Raw genomic sequence first — 21746 nt, 5'->3', positions numbered from 1 at the left:
GACGACTACCGCAGTCCACCCCTCCGCCGCCCCACACCGAACCACTGTTTTAGGGTTATTGTGCGGTGCGGCCCCCGATGGAGCGCCCCTCCCTCCCATCTCCCCCCCCCCCCCCAGGGAATCGCCGACATAGTACAGCTAAAGTGGAATAAGGGGAATCAGCTCGCGTTCGCCAAGGCAGATTGAAAACCCCCTAAAAACCTCCCACAGTCTGGCCGGCTCACCGGACCTCGACACATGTCCGCTGGACGGATTCGTGCCGGCAACCAGGTGCTCCTTCCAAATCCGGAAAGCCATGCGGTCTAAAGCATGGCTAACGTTAAGAATTGCTACAAGCGAAAACGGAAACAAATACACATTTTAGAGAAAAGTAAGAATATTTCATTTCCTTTCGCATGTCCTTTAACTAAAATAAACGTGTAGTGGTACAAGCCTCATTTGTGGATACAGAATTATTTTCTGCAAGTGTTTGCAACTTCTCCAACTCGTCCTCTCTTGGGTACCCCCATGACTTCCCTATACTTTTCTGAATACTGTTTGCTTTAGTGTCTTCCGATAGACGATTTTTTCACGCGCGTAATAATTCCTTCCAGGTTAGACATTTGGCTTTATCGTCACAACTGGCAAACAAACAAGAACGTACACACTCCTATTTAAATGGGCTTTAGGAAATCTCTTTCCTCGGAGCAGGTTGATCGGTTATTTAACTGTCTTAAGCGTATCTGTCTCAGTATCGAATAATCCGTCTATTAACGCACTTGGCAGTGTACCACGGCGCTTTCACCGTGCGAGCCGAGTTGAGGCGAATTAAGCCGAGTTTGACCGATGCACCGTGGAAACACCCTGCACCCCGCTTCGCACGACCGAAATTTTCCTTGTGTGAGAGGCACTGGCCTAGTGTCTTCTTATATTTCTCTAGAACCCAAACAGATCTCCCACGAGGTTGGTCTCTATCAATTTTTTTATTCTTCATAACATAATTCGTGGCAATATTTTACATCCATGAGTTATTCAAATGGCGGTTCAGCAGTATTTACACCTGTCAGCACTTTCCATCTCTGAAATTGGAAATATTACACTTATATTGTAGTCTGGCAACGGCTTTGCCGCAGTGGATACACCGGTTCCCGTGAGATCACCGAAGTTAAGCGCTGTCGGGCGTGGCTGGCACTTGCATGGGTGACCATCCATGCCACCATGCGCTGTTGCCATTTTTCGGGGTGTACTCAGCCTCGTGATGCCAATTGAGGAGCTACTCGACCGAATAGTAGCGGCTCCGGACAAAGACAACCATCATAATGACTGGAAGTGCGGTGTACTGACCACACGTCCCTCCTATCCGCATCCTCAGCTTAGGATGACACGGCGGCCGGATGGTCTGGATGGGCCACTTGTGACCTGAAGACGGAGTGCTATATCGTCGTCTAGCAGACTAGCTAAGGCAAAAAAGGCATTACTGGGCAAGAGAGGTCTACTGACATCAAATGTCGGCCTTAATTTGAGGTAGAAATTTCCGAGAATGTACGTCTGGAGTACACCATTGTATGATAGTGAAATATGGACTGTGGGAAAACCGGAACAGAAGAGAATCGAAGCATTTGAGATGTGGTGTTACAGACGAATGTTGAAAATTAGGTGGACCGATAAGGTAAGGAATGAGGAGGTTTTACGAAGATTCGAAGAGGGAAGGAAAATGTGGAAACACTGATAAGGAGAAGGGACAGGATGATAGGACATTTGTTAAGTCATGAGGGAATGACTTCCATGGTACTAGAGAGAGCTGTAGAAAGGAAAAACAGTAGACGAAGATAGAGATTGGAATATATCCAGCAAATAATAGAGGTCGTAGATTGCAAGTGATACCCTGAGATGAAGAGGTTAGCACAGGAGAGGAATTCGTGGTGTGCCGCATGAAACCAGACGACTGATGTGAAAAAAAAAGAAAAAAAATAAAAAAAAAATAAAATGTAGTCTGATGGTGTTATATATCTAGCATACATGGAGGGTAGAGGGGGGGGGGGGGGAGGACAATCTTGTCATGGTTGGCACTCACAACGATTTCAGTGATTCTGAAGGAATGTATTTTACTCCAGGGGCCTTGCTTTCATTAAGGTCTTTCAGTCCTGACTGGAGTTACTCTCACAGTGTCGTCTTTTATCTCCTATCTAATCTTCATCTGCGTCCTTTTCTCTTTCTGTAATATTGTCGTAAAACTTATTTTCCTTATATAGCCCCCTCTTGTAGCCGTCAGTAAACAGTTAAAGATGTAGAAGTAGTGAAAAAAAAGAAAGCAATCCAACAACTACAAGCAGTATCACGACTAGGTGCACTGAAACGAGTAGGAGGGGTGTAGCAAGTAGACCCATGTTAACAGTCGGAAACAGTGTTACAATTATAATAAGTGTAACAAGTACAAACAGAGCAACACTTGAAAGCAGCAACAGAAGCAGAAACAATGAAACAGGTAGAAACATTGAAACTATTGGTACTTTAGGCACTGAAGAAAACTGGAAGGAGTGAAAGAAATAAACAAGACGTACCGCTTGAAATCTAGTACACTAAAACTGTGTTAAACGGGGGAAAACAGGAAGTTCTCTCCAAATGCTGTTTGAGTACTGGAGTACAGTACACTTTACTACTTCTGTAGATTGCAACTGAGCTGCACAATGAGGAAGATTACTTTCTAGGTTTCAAAAACATATGCAATAAACGGAAGACTGCTTAAGCCTTGGCGAATAAGTCTAAGAGTAAGAGGATTTAGATCCATATTTTACAATTTTTTATCGTCCATGTAATTTTCATTTCAACCAGCAATTCGAAGGGGTATCCCTGTACTGACATTGTCCTCACGAACAACCTTCCCGGGGAATTTGCGTTCTACCTTGAACTGTACGCAGACCCGATAAAAGTGGAGTAGAGGCTTAATATACGTCAGATTACCGCCGTCTGTTATTCTCAAAGTGTTTATCAGGCTGATGGACAGAAATAGTCAGCAGAGAAGATTCTTCATATTATTTAAGACATTTCCGTTCTTATGCGAGACAAACCTGCAGTAGACGATGCAGAACAATCCAAACGGTTGCTCATGTGAGGAAACTTCTCAGCGCTGAGGAAATGTGATAAGTTTTATTTCGTCCATCTCATTTGCATGAATACACAATTTTTGCTGTAGTGGTTACCGATTTCTGCTTGACATACCCATTCCCGAACAACACGTCTTGTTATTAAGTGTAAACAGCCATACAACGTGGTGCCAAAAACTTCACGAATAGCTTCTGTACATAAAGTCAAACTATGAGCAACAAGTAATCTCATAGATTAATTAGCCTATGTGTTACTGTTGCACCTGAATGACACATACAATGAACAAACCAGACCCTTCCACAAATACATGGGAAGAGGTGTCCTTTCTGTCAGGTAGCAGGAGAGCTTGTAGACCAGGGGACCTTGCAGAGAATTCAACCATACCAGGAAGGAATAAACTATGACACAATGCACCAAATATTGAATGGCATTTCAAAAATACCCAGGAGGAAAATCAAGTGCGTCTTGCCAATGAATGTCCAGAGAAATTAAACATAACGATCACTCACAAGAATGGGAACTGAGCATAATATTCATCTGCATAACAGAGTAAAGGATAATTTTACTGAGCTTCTGGTAAAGATAATAATGGAAAAGGGGTGTGGCGACATTTCTGTCACACTAGTTCCTTGATAATAGCGTCATAAACTGAGTTTCATAAGATATACTACGGATACAAACAGGAAATTTTGAAATAAGTTTTATGGTAAAAAATTACTACATATTATGTAACAACAGGTCAAAAATAAGCATTAATTCATTTGATCACTATACCAGGGGATTAAAAAATAAAGTAGGCAAGCTTCTTGTTAATTTGAAAGCTTTAGAAAGTGATGAAACGGTAGATGTAATGCGTCAGTCCGATCTCAGTATGAACACAAGGGTGGGTAAGTCAAAGATAAATGGTTATGGATTAGCATCTATCTCTTGTAGCATAAATGAGGAAAAGCAGGGAGCTGACACATATACCGGGTGATCAAAAAGTCAGTATAAATATGAAAACTTAATAACCACGGAATAATGTAGACAGAGAGGTAAAAATTGACACACATGCTTGGAATGACATGGGGTTTTATTAGAACAAAAAAAAAAAACACCCCATATTGCTAGAAGCGTGAAAGATCTCTTGCGCGCGTCGTTTGGTGATGATCGTGTGCTCAGCCGCCACTTTCGTCATGCTTCGCCTCTCAGGTCCCCAGACCTCAGTCCGTGAGATTATTGGCTTTGGGGTTACCTGAAGTCGCAAGTGTATCGTGATCGACCGACATCTCTAGGGATACTGAAGACAACATGCCTCACCATAGCTCCGTATATGCTTTACAGTGCTGTGCACAACATTATTCCTCGACTACAGCTATTGTTGAGGAATGATGGTGGACATATTGAGCATTTCCTGTAAAGAACTTCATCTTTGCTTTGTCTTACGTTGTTATGCTAATTATTGCTATTCTGATCAGATGAAGCGCCATCTGTCGGACATTTTTTGAACGTTTGTATTTTTTTGGTTCTAATAAAACCCCATGTCATTCCAAGCATGTGTGTCAATTTGTACCTCTCTATCTACATTATTCCGTGATTTATTCAGTTTTCAAATTTATACTGACTTTTTGCTCACCCAGTACAAAGGCAGGTGGCACACTAGTTTAGAAGCATTACAGAGATCAGGATACAGAGGTGTATACTGATGACCTGCCACTAAAGAAAATTATAATATAAAAATAGTTGTATACAGATCCCCACAGCGAATTTTTGCACTACGTAGCACGTTTCTTCATTCATTGTAAGTTATCTGCCAGACAAGAACAAGGAATAATGTTGTGTGGTTATGTCGGTGTACGTTTTATTGAGCACTGCGAGAGAAAAAAATAACCTATAAACATATTTCATATCAAGTGATCTGATTATAGTAAGGAATTATCCAACGCGTTTTGATCAAGATAGCACTCATTCTATCTTTACACACGTTCGAAGAAAGCAAATAAATTTATACTCAATAGTTAATAGACTCTCTGACGTTAGATACGTGCTTGAGAATAATGGTTTGGAATTAAATTCATAGCGAAAAAATTGAAACGAAAAGTTACATATTTTTTTGCTTTTAATTTCGTAAATTTAGTAGAAACAATAGATTGCTTGAGTTCATCAGAAAAAGCAAGGGGAATGTTAAGAAACCGTCTTCTTTAAAATTTAGTAACCTAGAACACTCATCCAATTTTCATCTATAACAAAGAATGTAATAAACTCTCTAAAAAGTCAAACTTCACACTGAGCTCATGGTGTGTACAATGCTGACACAAAATAGGTATCATCTTCCCTGAAATACATAATATTTCAGTTAATCCAGGCATCAAACCAGAATGTTAAAAATGCGGTAGTTAAATTTCTCTGTGAGAACGGTGATAATGACTACGTTAATAATTACTGACGTGTTTCACTGCTGCTGCCAGTTTCTAAAATGTTTCATAAAGTGAAATGCCGTAGAATCGTGTCTCATATTTAAACAGTGATATACCTAGCAATTCAACTTAGAAAAAAAGGATTGCTCAACTAGTAAGGTTATCTATACATTCAGTCGTAAAATTATACAATTATTAACAAAACAACATGAGTCAGCATCTTCTGTGACTTATCCAAGGAGTTTACCTCTGTAAATCAAAAACTGTTTCACAGAAAATGAAGTTTTAGCACATTAATAACACAGGTAACATATGGCTCACGTCATGTGTCACAAAGAGGCGCTAAGAAACGCACCACTTCGTGAGTCATCAACTGTATATAGCGCAGTTTTTTCTGTTGTATCTTATATGTGCTAATGGCCTTCTATTTATAGCACATCGAGCAGTATTAGTTCTTTTGGCAGATGACAGAAGTCTGTCAGTTCAAACACACATGTACAAAGATAAGATACTCCAGATTATGAGTTTAGGAGTATCAATGACTGGTTTTCTGCTAATGGTTTCTCCCTCAGTTTTCAGAAAACTCAGCGTTTGCGTCTGCACATCAGCAGGTACACCACTTCTTATAACTTTAAAGCATGAACATTAGTCAGCGAGCAAAGCACAATTTTTTGAAGTTTTTGGTGAGAATTTAAATAGGAAGAAAAGCATTGTATAATTCTTACATAATACACTTCATTTAGAACAAGGAAAAACCACTTCATTCACTTTTACACTTTTCATTATCAAAACCGCTCAAAGTGAAAAATCAGTAAGCTAATATCCTTTGCTTATTATGTCCCAGTGACGTGATGTGGAACTGAATTCCTAATTTATGGGAATGAAAGTCTGCGTTACGCCAAAGTGTATCACAAGTGTGATAACTGGTGATCAACTTCAATCATTCTGTAGGCATTTGTTCGATGATTTAGATATTTTAAGTGTGTAATCACACCACACATTTTCTATCTTACTTTTTTTAAAAAAAATAATCCATTACAGCTCAAAAAGAATAATTACATCCGAAATTACAATACTGTAAGAAAAAATGTCCATAACCTAAATTGGCTTTAGTTGATAAAAAGTGTGATTAATGCCACTTCAAAAATATTTGATCAGTTATCTAGTGATATTAAATGTCTGGCAGAGAGGAAATTTACATTAACCTGAAAAAATTTACGGCTGGACAACTACTGTTTCAAGAAATAATTTTTATTGATAAAGATTGAAAATTATTTTGTGAGGAAGTGTTAAATTCAAATTTGTGTTATTAAAGTATATGTTGATATTTGTAATGTGACATCGAGAGTAAATAGCATCCAACCATATTTTAATACCAATTAAGATAATGTTCTGCAAAATGACCTTTCCACGATATTGTAAGATATAATGCAAAGAGACTCGTTGAGCATGGACCGACATTTCGGTAACGTGCGCACGTGTGTGTGTGTGTGTGTGTGTGTGTGTGTGTGTGTGTGTGTGTGTAAATACGTGTGTGGTAAATAGCTTACAGTTTTATTTTTTCTTCTCATTCGGTTTCTTGCGCATGCGTACTTCCCCAGCGAGGTAGTGTGTACAGTATCTCCATCAGACTTTGGCGAATACACGTATATTTTAAGAGTATTTTAAATAAGTTGTTTTCAAATAACTGTTGCAAGAACGTATTTGAACGCCCTAACACAAACTCACTTGCTGAAAACGTCTTAGCGAAATTTTAGAACTGTCAGGGTCAAAGAAGGTGCTCAACATCCTTATGGGAACAGCTGAAATATTTGTAGGATACCAAACGATATTAACGACTGATAACCTCAAGAAACGTACCACTTCTTCTGCATTCACCATCATGGACCTCGACGTAACCGTACATGCAGCGGTTCGGCAACGCCACTATCGTTTGTATATTCATCTGTCCGGAAGCGGACATCCCCCGGTAACCGCTGTCATGGGAAGCCCCTAGCAGGCAGAGGAGCACTAAAACAGCTACACCACGCGTCATCACTTGCTGCTAACCTCGTTCTCAACTGCAGCCTTTATATACTGGAAGATAACAGGCAATGAAAAATATAAGGCCACTCATGACCTCTGAAAGTCTACAAGGAAAACTGAAATGAAATGTTTTGTTATCGCACTGTGCTGACGGGAATAAGTCCACTGAGTTAGCAACATACATTTGTCTCCTTCTCGATAGAAAATAAATTACCGTGAGTGATATTTTCCCACAGAGGTGAATTTCTGTAGACAGTATACAGAGTGTTCGATCTAACTTGAGTCAACTAAATGTATCGGAACCAACATATAGATAAAAAAAAGAAAAAAGTTGTAGATGGAAAGATAATGTTAATGAAGGAGACATTTGTCTGAGATACATCTGGCCCTCACCAAACTACCCCTCCTGTGTGGATAAGGTCAATTTTGTATTTCCAAACGGGGATCACACATTTTAATTGCCAGTTCGGATTCAACGCCAAAAAATACTCTTGGCTTACTCAAATTGGTAGATGGTGCTGTAATCGGCTAATATCAAGTGAGCCTGTTTTGTAATTGAGACTCGACGTATTTGATTATAGATTTCATTCGCGATGTAAATGTAAACATTTGTGTTCTAACAGTTGATATGCATGTTCGAAATTTACTTGAGTATTGCAAATTTGATTGTACAGTACAATTTGATTAACTGTTTCGATGTATGGTTAGAAATTTGGTTCAGCGTGATCTAGGAACAACGACGTGGATGTAATAGTCTCCTGTTCTATCGGGATACGTGATATCTCACCATAGGGTTACTCGATTTTGGTGAGTATCCATGCCAGGTGCGCCTGTCACTATCACACTGTGGACACTTTACCTTGTTACAATGGTTGTGGTTCGTATCCTGCCGGTAGCCACGTAGCGACCAGCACAAGGGTTACGGCGGCTGGATGGAAACACACACCGAAATCTTTTACCCTGGTGTGGCTATTCGAGGGTGGCCACCAAAATTGCAATGGTTTACGAATTCACCGGTATCAATCCCGCAGGAAACAAAAAATTACGTTACCGTATAAGTAGCTTATTTGTCAGAAATGTTAGTGTCTAGCCATATTCTTTGAACTGCACAATCATATTGGCAACACTAATGTAACCTCTAAACATCTGTATCAACCGTTAGCACACGAAGATTTACATTTACATCTTAAATGAAATGTAGAAAAAATGTGTCGGTTCTCAATTGCAAAAACAGGCGTCCTTGATATTTGTCGATTACAGTGCCATTGGCCATGAATGATTTCAGTAATCAGTACCAATTTTTTGGTGTAAATTCCGAATATGCAACAATAACTGGGGTTCCTAATTGAAAGTGCAAAGTTGACCCCGCCGACGCAGGAGGGGTAGTTAGGAGGTGGTCAGTTACAGTAGAGACAGATGTTCTCTTTACTAGTATGAACTTTTCATCTACATAATTTTTCGCACATTGGGTCGTTTTCGAGATATTTAGTTGTCTTATGTAAAAACAAATAATATTCCAATTTACTGCAAAAGTTAAGTCATGGTGCAGCGTAGGATTTGTTCGTAGACCTTCGCTTGAAGCTGTGACAGGTTAAATACAGTGGCCTTTCGTTTATTTGCGACATGTGTCATATCGGTATTTTGACTACATAGTCTTCCGTGACCGACGTCATGATGATTAACATTATTCTGCGTGTTGTACCACGTTGTTGTATAAAATACTTTAAACATAAATATTTCTACCGTATCGCAACTGCCTTCCTCAGGGAACATTGATGTTGCGGACGGAATTGAGGAAAGGTGCAGCGCAGCTGTTGTAAAATTCATTACTTTTCTGGTACAGGCAATGCTATTTAAAAGCACTGTGTTTCACATGCTTCTCAGAAATTTGTAGTCTACGTCTATAAATCAGAACTTCGTTTCTGGAGTGCACAGTTGTTTTATTATTTATTGGCCTTTGTCATTAACCGTTTAGCCAGAGAAGTGAATAACTACAGATCTTTTATACAATATCACATATACAGCATACGTATTAGAAATTAAGATAATTCCAAGTAAATGTCATTGTTCAGCCTGTACATTCACGCATTCACGCTAGCAACAAAATCTGTATGTGGCAGGCAGGTGTGGTAGGGTTGGGCATCAGTCACACTTTGTTTTCCCAGGTGGTCCGCTATCTCGTTACATGAGATACCTCTGTCCCTTGATCCATAATAACTGGACACCTTTATGATGACTTTCACACCGGTAGAGTAACTTAATTACATCGAGTACATGACGGTTAGTGTTGGAGCCACATTGCTCCTTTCCCAGTTATTCCAGTGCACCTCTCGCTTCCGTGACAATAAGGATGTCGTTGAAATGGTTTGTCGCATATTGAAGAGCTTTCCTGATTGCAAGGACTTCGACTTTGGTAGAACATAGCCAAAGATAGTAGATCACCGTAGAAGTAAGCAAAGCCAGTGCCCTCTCTTGTTTTGGAACCGTCAGTGAATATTTTGAGCGATGAGGGCCACGTTGATGGATTCAAATGGGAAACGCGATCAGAAGTACTGAAAGATCGATCTCACCCTGTGGGCTATAGAGGATCGTGGACTAGTGGTTTAGTACGTCACATTCCAAACTAAATGCAGGAGTCAGGATAGTCATCCGGAAGACCTCCCTGGCAGTTTCCTCTATAACAGTTTGTTTGGATTGGCGGCCCGTCAGACTGGGATAGTCAGCTAGTCGGCAGCCAGGATGCTGCAAGTTTGTAACCAAACTGTCTATTAATGTTTTCAGGCTGCTTAATAATAACAGGTATCTCTGGTATTTTGCACTGGCGCGTCCAGGATTCTTTCGCCAGCACACGAGCTTCCTAGAACATTACAGTTTGTTCACAGTCACGGTGGTATCCCACTGTCGCCGATCTATCGTGTTGTGCTAATTGCACATAGTGTTCATGTTCCGCTGATGGTGTGCTGACTGGCCTCCCTGTCCCCTGTATGTAGGCAGCCCCGCGCTCTCAACGTGGGTCATACACTCTTGCACTATTAAGGTTGTTCACTGCATTCTTGAAGGAACTTATGTCGTGGATCCTTTTTGGCTGCTGCGGAAAATACGTTTGGGACGTCACCGGCGGAGGACGTTACCTTGCCATTCACAGACACCCTTCACATACAGAAAGTGCACTAGCCATCTTCCTTGCCTTCTTCTCTGGTTTTGTCGCGGTTGGTCTTGGCCGCCTTTGTTGTAATGTTGTTATGTAACCGCACGGAATACGTTGTGGAGTTGCTCATTCATTTCTTCTTTGATGTTATTAGTATCATTTATCCAGTAGGCACGGCAGTCAGCGTGTTCGGAACAGAATTCTGAGCTGGTTAATGGCGACTCTCTGCTGTCCTTAGGTTAGTTAGGTTTAAGTAGTTCTAAGTTCTAGGGGACTGATGACCTCAGGTGTTAAGTCCCATAGAGCTCAGAGGCATTTGAACCATTTTATTTGAGCGAGCTGGTGCCAGTGCGATAAAGACTCGCCACTTGCGCGAGTTCCACCAGCGCCACGGGCGGCGCTGAGGTTGAAGGTATTGACTTCTCTTCGGTCACTTGCCGGCCAAGTAGAATCCGCTAATGACCGGACGACAACGGACAGAAGCCTACTCGGAAAATAGAAGAGCGGCTCTCACCCACTTGTTATAGATCACCGTCCAGGGCTGATTTAGACAGGGAACGTCCTTCCAAAAGGCCTCACCTTTGCCCCACTACCAAATTCAATCACGCAGGACTTGTTAAAGACCTTCTCTCCTTCTCCCTACAGTGAAAACACTTTTTCGCCACCAACTCTACCAATCAGACTAAACTAAAGACCAATATTGAACCCTGCCTAACTCAGTTCACTCCTCCATCCAGTCGTAAACCATCCCCATTGCCCCCAGATCTCCCCTGTTAATTATCCAGAATTTCTTAACCTTGAACTTGCCTCATCATCATTCCAGAAATCCCTAAACATGAAAACTAACCTTACATCCACAGAAGAACTTAAGTCCACCATCTAAAAACTGATCCCAACCTCATAATCCTACCTGCAGACAAAGCCTCCACCACTGTTGCTTTGAATGGCAAGCGACTACGCCAGCTGTCAGTTACTTCCGCCTAAAAATTCTGCCAGAGCGACCCCACATCAGAAATCCAGTCACTACTCAAATCCCTACACCTATCCCAGAACCTCTCCCCGGAGTTCATGTCTCTACTCACCACTACCACACCCTGCACTCCTACCTTCTACATGCTTCCCAAAGTCCATAAACCTGACCACCCAGGGCGCCCCATTGTGACTGATTACTGTGCCCCCACTGAAAGAATCTCTGATGTCGTGGACCAACACCTTCAACCTCTTAGCCAGAACCCACCCTCCTACATAAATGACACCAACCACTTCCTCCACCGACTCTCCAAACGTCCTGTCCATTTACCACATAGTGCCCCGCTCGTCACTATTGTTGGCACCTCCCTTTACACTAACATTCCTAATTCCCATGGCCTTACCACATTGAACACCACATTTCCCAATGCCATGTGGAATTTTTTCAGAGGACGACATGTCTTGTGATACTTGGAAAATCGACGACCGTGACTACGGATCCACGCTGATAGGTCGCATGTTTTGACGTGCCATTATGTCGTACAGTGCCGGGGGAGGATGTCTCCTATAGAATCTAGATCGTACGATTTTTCGACCACCTTTAGACACAACTTCGTATGTTATGCAGACTTACTATAATGTTAATACCGATAAAGAAAAAACTTAAGGGTTTTGTCTCATCCTTCTCTAAAGATATCTTAGTTGAAAGCTTAGTGACCCATCGAACGTCCGTAGCAGAAATTCGAGACCGTAGCTACTGGCGATCGCTGGATTCACTTCGTATAATTCACAGATATTGTCTGATGTAAACAATGTTTCCCCCACTATGTCAGGAATATGTCAGATTTGCAGAATTTCAAGTCTTATAGATGTAGTTGCTCTCTGAAACGTCGATAACAGAGATGAGATAATGAATGTATCGATGGTGAAGACCCGCAAACGTTTTGGGGAAAATATAATTGCTCAACAGTTCGAAAAACGGTTAACAGAGTCCGCATTGTGTAGTACAAAAAAGCTAGCTTAAAAAAATTTAATGGTGTTAGAGGTGATAGCAAATGACTATTTCTTTTCTATGCGCCAAACCAGAGGAAAATTTACGTTTTTGTTAGACTGTTTCGCTTGAAATCCCACAAAAGCAAAACAGCATTTCACAGCCTAAGCTCTGACACTGAGAGCTTCTGCAGTCCTCATAGGCAGTCAGTTAAAATAATCAGTGCACACCTAGCAAGAAACGCAACACCATTCATGAGCTGTCTAAAAAGTCTGCAGCCTGTTGCAGCGAAAGCTGTTTTCTTCGTCCCTTGCTCTTCATGTAAGTTGCTTCCTTAAAACACCTGAGATGAATATTTACTCGTTCAACATCCTTAGCTTCGTCTATAAAGAATTCGATCTTAAAAGCGGTTTGGAAATTTTTCTCTTTATCATACAGACCGGATTTGCACTACTGGCCATTAAAATTGCTACACTACGAAGATGACGTGCTACAGAGCGAAATTCAGCCGACAGGAAGAAGATGTTGTGATATGGAAATGATTAGCTTTTCAGAGCAATCACGCAAGGTAAGCGCCGGTGGCGACACCGGCAAAGTGCTGACATGAGGAAAGTTTCCAACCGATTTCTCATACACAAACAGCAGTTGACCGGCATTGCCTGGTGAAACGTTGTTGTGATGCCTCGTGTAAGGAGGAGAAATGCGTACCGCCACGTTTCCGACTTTGATAAAGGTCGGTTGTAGCCTATGGCGATTGCGGTTTATCGTATCGCGACAATGCTTCTCGCGTTAGTCGAGATCCAATGACTGTGAGCAGTATGTGGAATCGGTGGGTTCAGGAGGGTAACACGGAACGCCGTGCTGGATTCCAACGGCCTCGTATCACTAGCAGTCGAGATGACAGGCATCTTATCCGCATGGCTGTAACGGATCGTGCAGCCACGTCTCGATCCATGAGTCAACAGATGGGAACGTTTGCAAGACAACAACCATCTGCACGAACAGTTCGACGACCTTTGCAGCAGCATGAACTATCAACTCGGAGACCATGGCTGCGGTTACCCTTGACGCTGCATCACAGACAGGAGCACCTGCATTGGTGTACTCGACGATGGACCTGGGTGCACGAATGGCAAAACGTCATTTTTTCGGATGAATCCAGGTTCTGCTTACAGAATCATGATGGTCGCATCCGTGTTTGGCGTCATCGCGGTGAACGCACATTGGAAGCGTGTATTCGTCATTGCCATACTGGCGTATCACCTGGCGTGATGGTATGGGGTGCCACTGGTTACACGCCTCGGTCACCTCATGTTCGTACTGACGGCACTTTGAACAGCGGACGTTACATTTCAGATGTGTTACGACCCGTGACTCTACCCTTCATTCGATCCCTGCGAAACCCTACATTTCAGCAGGATAATTCACGACCGCATGTTGCAGGACCTGTACGGGTCCTTCTGGATACAGCAGTTCGATTGCTGCCCTGGCCATCACATTATCCAGATCTCTCACCAATTGGAAACGTCTGGTCAATGGTGGCCGAGCAACTGTTTCGTCACGCCAGTCACTACTCTTGATGAACTGTGGTATGGTGTTGATGCTGCATGGGCAGCTGTACCTGTACACGCCATCCAAGCACTGTTTGACTCAATGCCCAGGCGTATCAAGGCCGTTATTATGGCCAGAGGTGGTTGTTCTGGGTACTGATTTCTCAGGATCTGTGCACCCAAATTGCGTGAAAATGTAATCACATGTCAGTTATAGTGTAATATATTTGTCCAATGAATACCGTTTATCATCTGCATTTCTTCTTGGTGTAGCAATTGTAAATGCCAGTAGCGTAGTATTGATTGCTTAACTTCGATATCGTGCAGGGTGAGGGAAAATCTTCAGTTTGAAATTACTCATGAGATTTAATTTGCTCTTAGGATGGCGTCCACTGTTGTTCTTGAAGTATCCGCTCTTTTTTTGTTTCTTTTGCTAGACTGATAGTTTAGTAGGGGATCGATAACCGTATAACTACATGCTTCACGGCCATGGGAGCATCCCAGCACACCGACGTTGGTGTGGTGGTGTTAACGTAAATCTGTGCATTCCATAGCTCGGACTTGTTTCGGACGGCAGGCGCAGGTGTGAAATGGTTAGTGTGCTTGCTGTACAATACAGCAACCATCAATTCAGAATCGACCGCGGGATCTTGACGACGAGTTTCCATGTCCTCACGTTCTGATACAGGCCAACATTTGGCAACCGTCACATCCGCATGAACCACAAATCTCTATATTGCACTAGTAGACTAGACAGTTAATTGAACGCCCACAATAAGACCACTTTCAGAGCCTTGTTACGTGCTGACAACGCTGTTACACACGATAACACGGTATCTCCATGTTCTTCTCAGTGTTTACTTCATTCCATTCCGTCGGTACCTTCCCTACATCATTATTTGCGAACTTTTCGCACGTTTTCTATGTCCACGCTTACGAAGATTAATGTCCGATGTGTGTTAGTGCGTATATACTGATCTTTGTGCTTGTGTGTGTGTGTGTGTGTGTGTGTGTGTGGGGAAGGGGGGGTGGGAGGTTGGGTGAGTGGGTGGTAAGACTGTTTCGAGCCAGTCATGATGTACCATATTTCCATCAACTGTTCCAAGAATGCATTTGAACGGCCTAACACAGACTCAATGTCAGAACAGATGTAAACCACTGCCAAAAAGCACGTTACTCAATTCGTAGAACAAATCAGGAGCAAAGAAGTTGCTCAACATCTTTAAGGGAAAACCTGAAATATTTGTGCAATACCTCGCAACGTTATCATTTGATCATATCAGGAAACGTAGCGCTTCTTCTGCGTTCACTATCATGGACTTCGGTGCAACCGCATCAGCAGCGGTTCGGCAACACCAGTAACGCGTGGAATTTGACTTGTCCGGAAGCAGCCAACCCCAAATAACTGCTGCCGTGGAAATCCCCTAGCAGGCAGATGAGAACCAAAATGGCTACGTCGCGTGTCATCATTGTATGCCACCCTCTTTCTTGACTACACCCTTTATGTTCTGGAAGATAACAGAATAGAAGGCCACTCATGACCTGTGAGGGTCTACAAGGAAAACTGAAATGAAATGCTTGGTTATCGCACCGTGCTAAGGGGAACAGTTTCACTGAGTTAGCAACAGACTTTCTCCCTCTTTCTCGAGAGCGAATAAAGTACAGTGTATGGTGTTTTCCCTTAGTGGTGGAATGTACATGTAGTGAACAGTCAATAGCGCAGAATAGAACCTCTGTAGCCAGTATGCAGGATCTTTGTTTTGACTCGAGGCAACTAAATATCTCGAAAATGACACATCATGCAAAAGGTGAAAGTTTAATGTTTGTTAATTTAGTTGGACTTATTAAAGAGGGCATTTATCTGTGATACCTCTGATCACCTCTTAACCATCCCTCCTGCGTGTGTGCGGTCCACTTGGCATTATCCAAAGGGAACCTCATTTTTATTGCATATTCTGATTCTGCGCCAAACAAATACGCAAGGTTTACTCACGCCATTGTTCCCCATTTCTTGGCAGATGGCGCTGTAGCAAAAATATCAAGTCTTCTAGTTTTAGCAATTAAGAAGAGACGCATTTGATTTTAAATTTCAGTCACGACGTAAATAATATATCTTTGTCTGCTAACGGTTGATATTTATGTTCGAAATTTATCTTGAGTGTTGCGAATTTGGCTGTGCAGTATACCTTTCAAACCCTTGTCAGGGTATGACTACACTGTCTCACTTGACTACGTGGTACCTCAGCTGACGTCAGTCGCGCTCCTTATATCTCTTACTAGGCCTGTTAACAATAGTAAACGTGAACAGCAGTAATCCACTCTGGTCACGGAGAATTGCAACTCTAATAATTTGACCAGCCGCCGGCGGTGTGTTTGTGCAATGAGATACATTGGCAACTGACCGTATCTTATAGGTGCCACACTTTTGTCACGGGGTGTACGTACTGGTAAATAAAGGTGACTAGAATAAGGGCAGAGACTGGAGTAATGGGAAACAATACGCGTGACGAAAATATTATTGAACACTTAGGATAACCACTCATAAGTAGTTACAGCACTGATTGCAACAGATAAGGTTTGTCATCAGACACTTTTCAGTTAGAATAATGTACACTGTAAGTCAGAGGTTGGAAATTCAAAAAATTAATAGCACCGCCAATGTAACTGGTTGTACTGTGTTTGTAAGAGCTAACAGGCACTATTTGTGTATTTTGACTAAAGTTCAGTCTTGATCACAACATGTATGTTTTAATGATATAGGTAACCGGTTTCGGTTCTTTCTACAAAACCATCATCAGACCCATGGCTCCCTTAGGATGGTAGGCGGAGCTTTCCTCGCTGCTACGCAGTCAACTGATCAGGGATCAAGTCGGTAGAAAGACGAGGGCTGGTAGAAATCCTTGGGTAACAAAAGAAATATTGAATTTAATATAAAAATGCAGTAAATGAAGCAGGCAAAAAGGAATACAAACGTCTTAAAAATGAGATCGGCAGGAAGTGCAAAATCGCTAAGCAGGGATGGCTAGAGGACAAATGTAAGGATGTAGAGGCTTATCTTACTACGGGCAAGATAGATACTGCCTACAGGAAAATTAAAGAAAGCTTTGGAGAAAAGAGAGCCACTAGTATGAATATCAAGAGCTCAGATCTAAACCCAGTTCTAAGCAAAGAAGGGAATGCAGAAAGGTGGACGGAGTATATAGAGGGTCTATACAAGGGCGATGTACTTGAGGACAATATTATGGAAATGGAAGAGGATGTAAATGAAGAGGAAATGGGAGATAAGATACTGCGTGAAGAGTTTGACAGAGCACTGAAAGACCTGAGTCGAAAGAAGGCCCCGGGAGTAGACAACATTCCATTAGAACTACTGACGGCCTTGGGAGAGCCAGTCCTGACAAAACTCTACCATCTGGTGAGCAAGATGTATGAGACAGGCGAAATACCCTCAGACTTCAAGAAGAATATAATAATTCCAATCCCAAAGAAGGCAGGTGTTGACAGATGTGAAAATTACCGGACTATCAGTTTAATAAGTCACAGCTGCAAAATACTAACGCGAATTCTTTATGGACGAATGGAAAAACTGGTAGACGCCTACCTCGGGGAAGATCAGTTTGGATTCCCTAGAAATGTGGGAACACGTGAGGCAATACTGACCCTACGACTTATCTTAGAAGAAAGATTAAGGAAAGGCAAACCTACGTTTCTAGCATTTGTAGACTTAGAGAAGGCTTTTGACAATGTTGACTGGAATACTCTCTTTCACATTCTAAAGGTGGAATGGGTAAAATACAGGGAGCGACAGGCTGTTTACAATTTGTAGAGAAACCAGATGGCAGTTATAAGAGTCGAGGGGCATGAAATGGAAGCAGTGGTTGGGTAGGGAGTGAGACAGGGTTGTAGCCTCTCCACGATGTTATTCAATCTGTATATTGAGCAAGCAGTAAAGGAAACAAAAGAAAAAATCGGAGTTGGAATTAAAATCCACGGAGAAGAAATAAAAACTTTGAGGTTCGCCGATGACATTGTAATTCTGTCAGAGACAGCAAAGGACTTGCAAGAGCAGTTGAACGGAATGGACATTGCCTTGAAAGGAGGATATAAGATGAACATCACCAAAATCAAAACAAGGATAATGGAATGTAGTCGAATTAAGTCGGGTGATGCTGAGGGAATTAGATTAGGAAATGAGACACTTAAAGTAGTAAAGGAGTTTTGCTAGTTGGGAAGCAAAATAACTGATGATGGTCGAAGTAGAGAGGATATAAAATGTAGACTGGCAATTGCAAGGAAAGCGTTTCTGAAGAAGAAAAATTTGTTAACATCGAGTATAGATTTAAGTGTCAGGAAGTCATTTCTGAAAGTATTCGTATGGAGTGTAGCCACGTATGGAAGTGAAACATGGACGATAAATAGTTTAGACAAGAAGAGAGAATAGAAGCTTTCGAAATGTGGTGCTACAGAAGAATGCTTAAGTTTAGATGGGTAGATCACATAACTAACGAGGAGGTATTGAATAGAATCGGGAAGAAGATGAGTTTGTGGCACAACGTGACAAGAAGAAGGGATCGGTTGGTAGGACATGTTCTGAGGCATCAGGGGATCACAAATTTAAAATTGGTGGGCAGCGTGAAGGGTAAAAATCGTAGAGGGAGACCAAGAGATGAACACACTATGTAGATTCAGAAGGTTGTAGGCTTCAGTAAGTACTGGGAGATGAAGAAGCTTCCACAGGATAGAGTAGCATGGAGAGCTACATCAAACCAGTCTCAGGACTGAAGACCACAACAGCAACTAATGATATTGTGATATATGTCATGTCGCAACCCCACAGTCAGAACAAAAATGTTCCACTTAGGAGATTTTAGGACCCTGTGACACTCTGGCAAAAGACGCAACAGACAGATGGGTTCTATTCGGCTGAATTGTTTGCTTAATCCTGGAGTCCATTTACAGTACTGAGAGTTGAGGGTCGCCTTCGGGTCTCGAATGACTAAGAAACTTGAACGAGGCCATAACATTAACGTTGCAATGAAATGGACTTGTTGCCAAGCTGCGGCCTTCTCAATAGCTCGGGAACACTGAGAAACATCAGAAAGAACTGTCAGCAGTTGGCAGAAGAAAGTCTAGCATGTAAGCCCCTAAAGTAACGGCGGCAAAACGGTATCAGAGCAACAGCGAGACACGGTACGAAAACAACGTCAAAGTTCCCTGTCATTCACCAGCTGCCGCGTAGGGAGTATTCAAAAAAGACTGGAAAATCTAGTACAGTATTCGTAGACTGGCACGGATGCCTACCCAAGTCAATAATTAGTTGAGTGACACTGACAATTGAGGCAACCAATGACAAAGATGATACGACGGGAAATTTAACACTCTGGAGTACAAAGTGGGGGAAAGTGAACAGAGCTGCCTTACAGGGGAAGTCTTGGCATCTGTCAGTCCATACAGAGATCAATGTGAGACTCTTTGGGGTTCTCACACACAACTTTATGATAAGCGGAGCCGCAGCACTTGAAATTTATGGTTAACTGAACTTGAATAAAATCGCAAACAGCTTTCAATTTATTCACTACCGGTTTCGATGCATTAAAGCAACATATAAAGATGGATAGTAGTACGAATCTCTGTAACACTACCAACCACCTGAAGATGCTCGCATGTCCGAAGGAAAATTGCATCGTACTTCTGAACACGACAGGCACCGCTATATCGTAGTTATTAGCCGATACCGCGCAAGCGAATTTCAGTTAAGATGTCTCCCCTACATCGGAGTATACATAAAGGACGTAGGAGTGCAGGTTGCACACACATGAATGACGACATATGGAAGTTTGGATCTGGCCGTGAAGCGTCCTCGGACACCCCAAACGTAAGGTTACCACTCGCGATAAGCGGAAATTCTTGGCTCGAGTCCCGGTCCGGCAAAATTTTTCATTGTTTTCATTCCATTATATAGATGATGGGTCTCAGTTGCAACATAGTTCTGAGGAAAACAGTCATTGCAATATCGTATTTATCGCAGTGTGATAGGGAGCTTACAGTTTTATTTATTGATTTATTTGTCTCTCCCTTTTCTGTTCGTGAGTACGTTTCGAGCCAGATAGTGTATCATATTTCCATCAACCGTGGCTAATACATGTATATTTGTGTGTTTTGAAGAAGTTTATTTCAGGTAACACAGTTGCTGCAAGACTGGATTTAAACGACCTAACACAAGCTCACAGTCGCAAATACTGCAAACCACTGCCATAAAGCATCTTAGCCAATTTTTCAGAATAAGTCAAGAGCAAAGAAGTTGATAGACATACTTAAGGGAACAATTGAAGTATTTGTACAATACCCAAAGGGGTTAACGACTGATCATATCAGGAAACATACCCATTCTTCTGCATTCACCATTGTGGACCTCGACATATCCCTCTCTGCAGCGGTCCCACATCACCACCATGTTTACGTTTTGAAGTTCTCCGGAAGCCGACATCCCCTGATAACCTCTGTCATGGAAAACACTCAGCAGGCAGAGGAGCACTAGTACAGCTACGCCGCGAGTCATTGCTGTCAACCAACCTCGTCTTCAACAGCGCTCTTTATATTCTGCAAGATAACAGAGTACAAAAAATTTAAGGCCACTCATGACCTCTGTGAGTCTACAAGGAAAACTGAAATGAAATCTTTTGTTATCGTACTGAGCTGACGGTAAAAATTCTACTTATTTAGCAACTGACCGTTTTCCTCTTTGTCGAAAGCGAGTGAATTACCGTGTGTGGCGTTTTCCTATAGGCGTGGAATATACATGGAGCGAGCAGTCAGTAGCGCAGAACAGAATTTCTGTAGCCAATATACAGGGCTTTTGTTTCAAGTTGAGACAACAAAATATCTCGAAAACGACGTGTCGTGCAAAAGATTAGAGAATATTTTTCTAGGTGAAAAGTTAGTTTTGGTAAAGGACATACCTGTCTCTGCAAAATTGGCCCCCACCTAACCAGACCCCTGCTTGGGTGCGCTCAACTTGGTATGTTCCAATGGGAATCTAAAATGGTATTGGGTATTTGGATTGCATGCTAAAAAATAGGCAGAGTTTACTAAAACCATTGTATTCGACTAGTGGTACATGGAGCTGTGATCAAAAATATCAAGTCTGATCTCTTTTGCAATTAAGAACCGACGTATCTGACTCTAAATTTCATTTACGACGTAATTGTAAACCTTTGTGTTCCAACAATTAATATTTACAATTGAAACAAAACAGCCCTCGGTCACTATTTTTAACGAATGAACCGGGTTTCAACACTGCTAGGAGTGTCTTCCTCAGAGTTTAAATCAAAGAATGGTCTATAGCATGGTCACAGAATTACGACTAAAAACTTATGATACAGAGTATAAGTACAGAATCATCATGAAAGACTGGCAGTACTTACATGTAATTTATAAAATAATAAATATGCCAAAGGGCATTAGTCACAAAGATATTTAAGATAAAAAATTGTGATGGCGAGCCACTAAGGGCTGCTCGTTACTTGCGCGGTTACAGGTTGAAAACGGACTGAGGTGCCCGTGTTAACAAATGCGGCCAGGTG

At 41.9% G+C, this 21746-nt stretch overlaps 1 long non-coding RNA gene and 1 pseudogene across 1 annotated transcript in view; one reads left to right on the top strand and one right to left on the bottom strand.

Annotated features, from left to right (window-relative positions):
- The window catches only part of LOC124789963, a 34365-nt gene extending 26830 nt beyond the window's left edge, over positions 1–7535 (bottom strand). Inside the window, exon 1 of the long non-coding RNA XR_007016191.1 lies at positions 7341–7535. This is a non-coding gene — a long non-coding RNA (uncharacterized LOC124789963). The remainder of the gene's footprint in view (positions 1–7340) is intronic.
- Positions 1094–1211, top strand: LOC124791185 (annotated as a pseudogene).
- Positions 7536–21746: the final 14211 nt, after the last annotated feature.

The sequence above is a fragment of the Schistocerca piceifrons genome, chromosome 3, assembly GCF_021461385.2.
Source record: "Schistocerca piceifrons isolate TAMUIC-IGC-003096 chromosome 3, iqSchPice1.1, whole genome shotgun sequence".
Classification (NCBI taxonomy): Eukaryota; Metazoa; Arthropoda; class Insecta; order Orthoptera; family Acrididae; genus Schistocerca; species Schistocerca piceifrons.
This window is presented reverse-complemented; position numbering and strand designations above follow the sequence as displayed.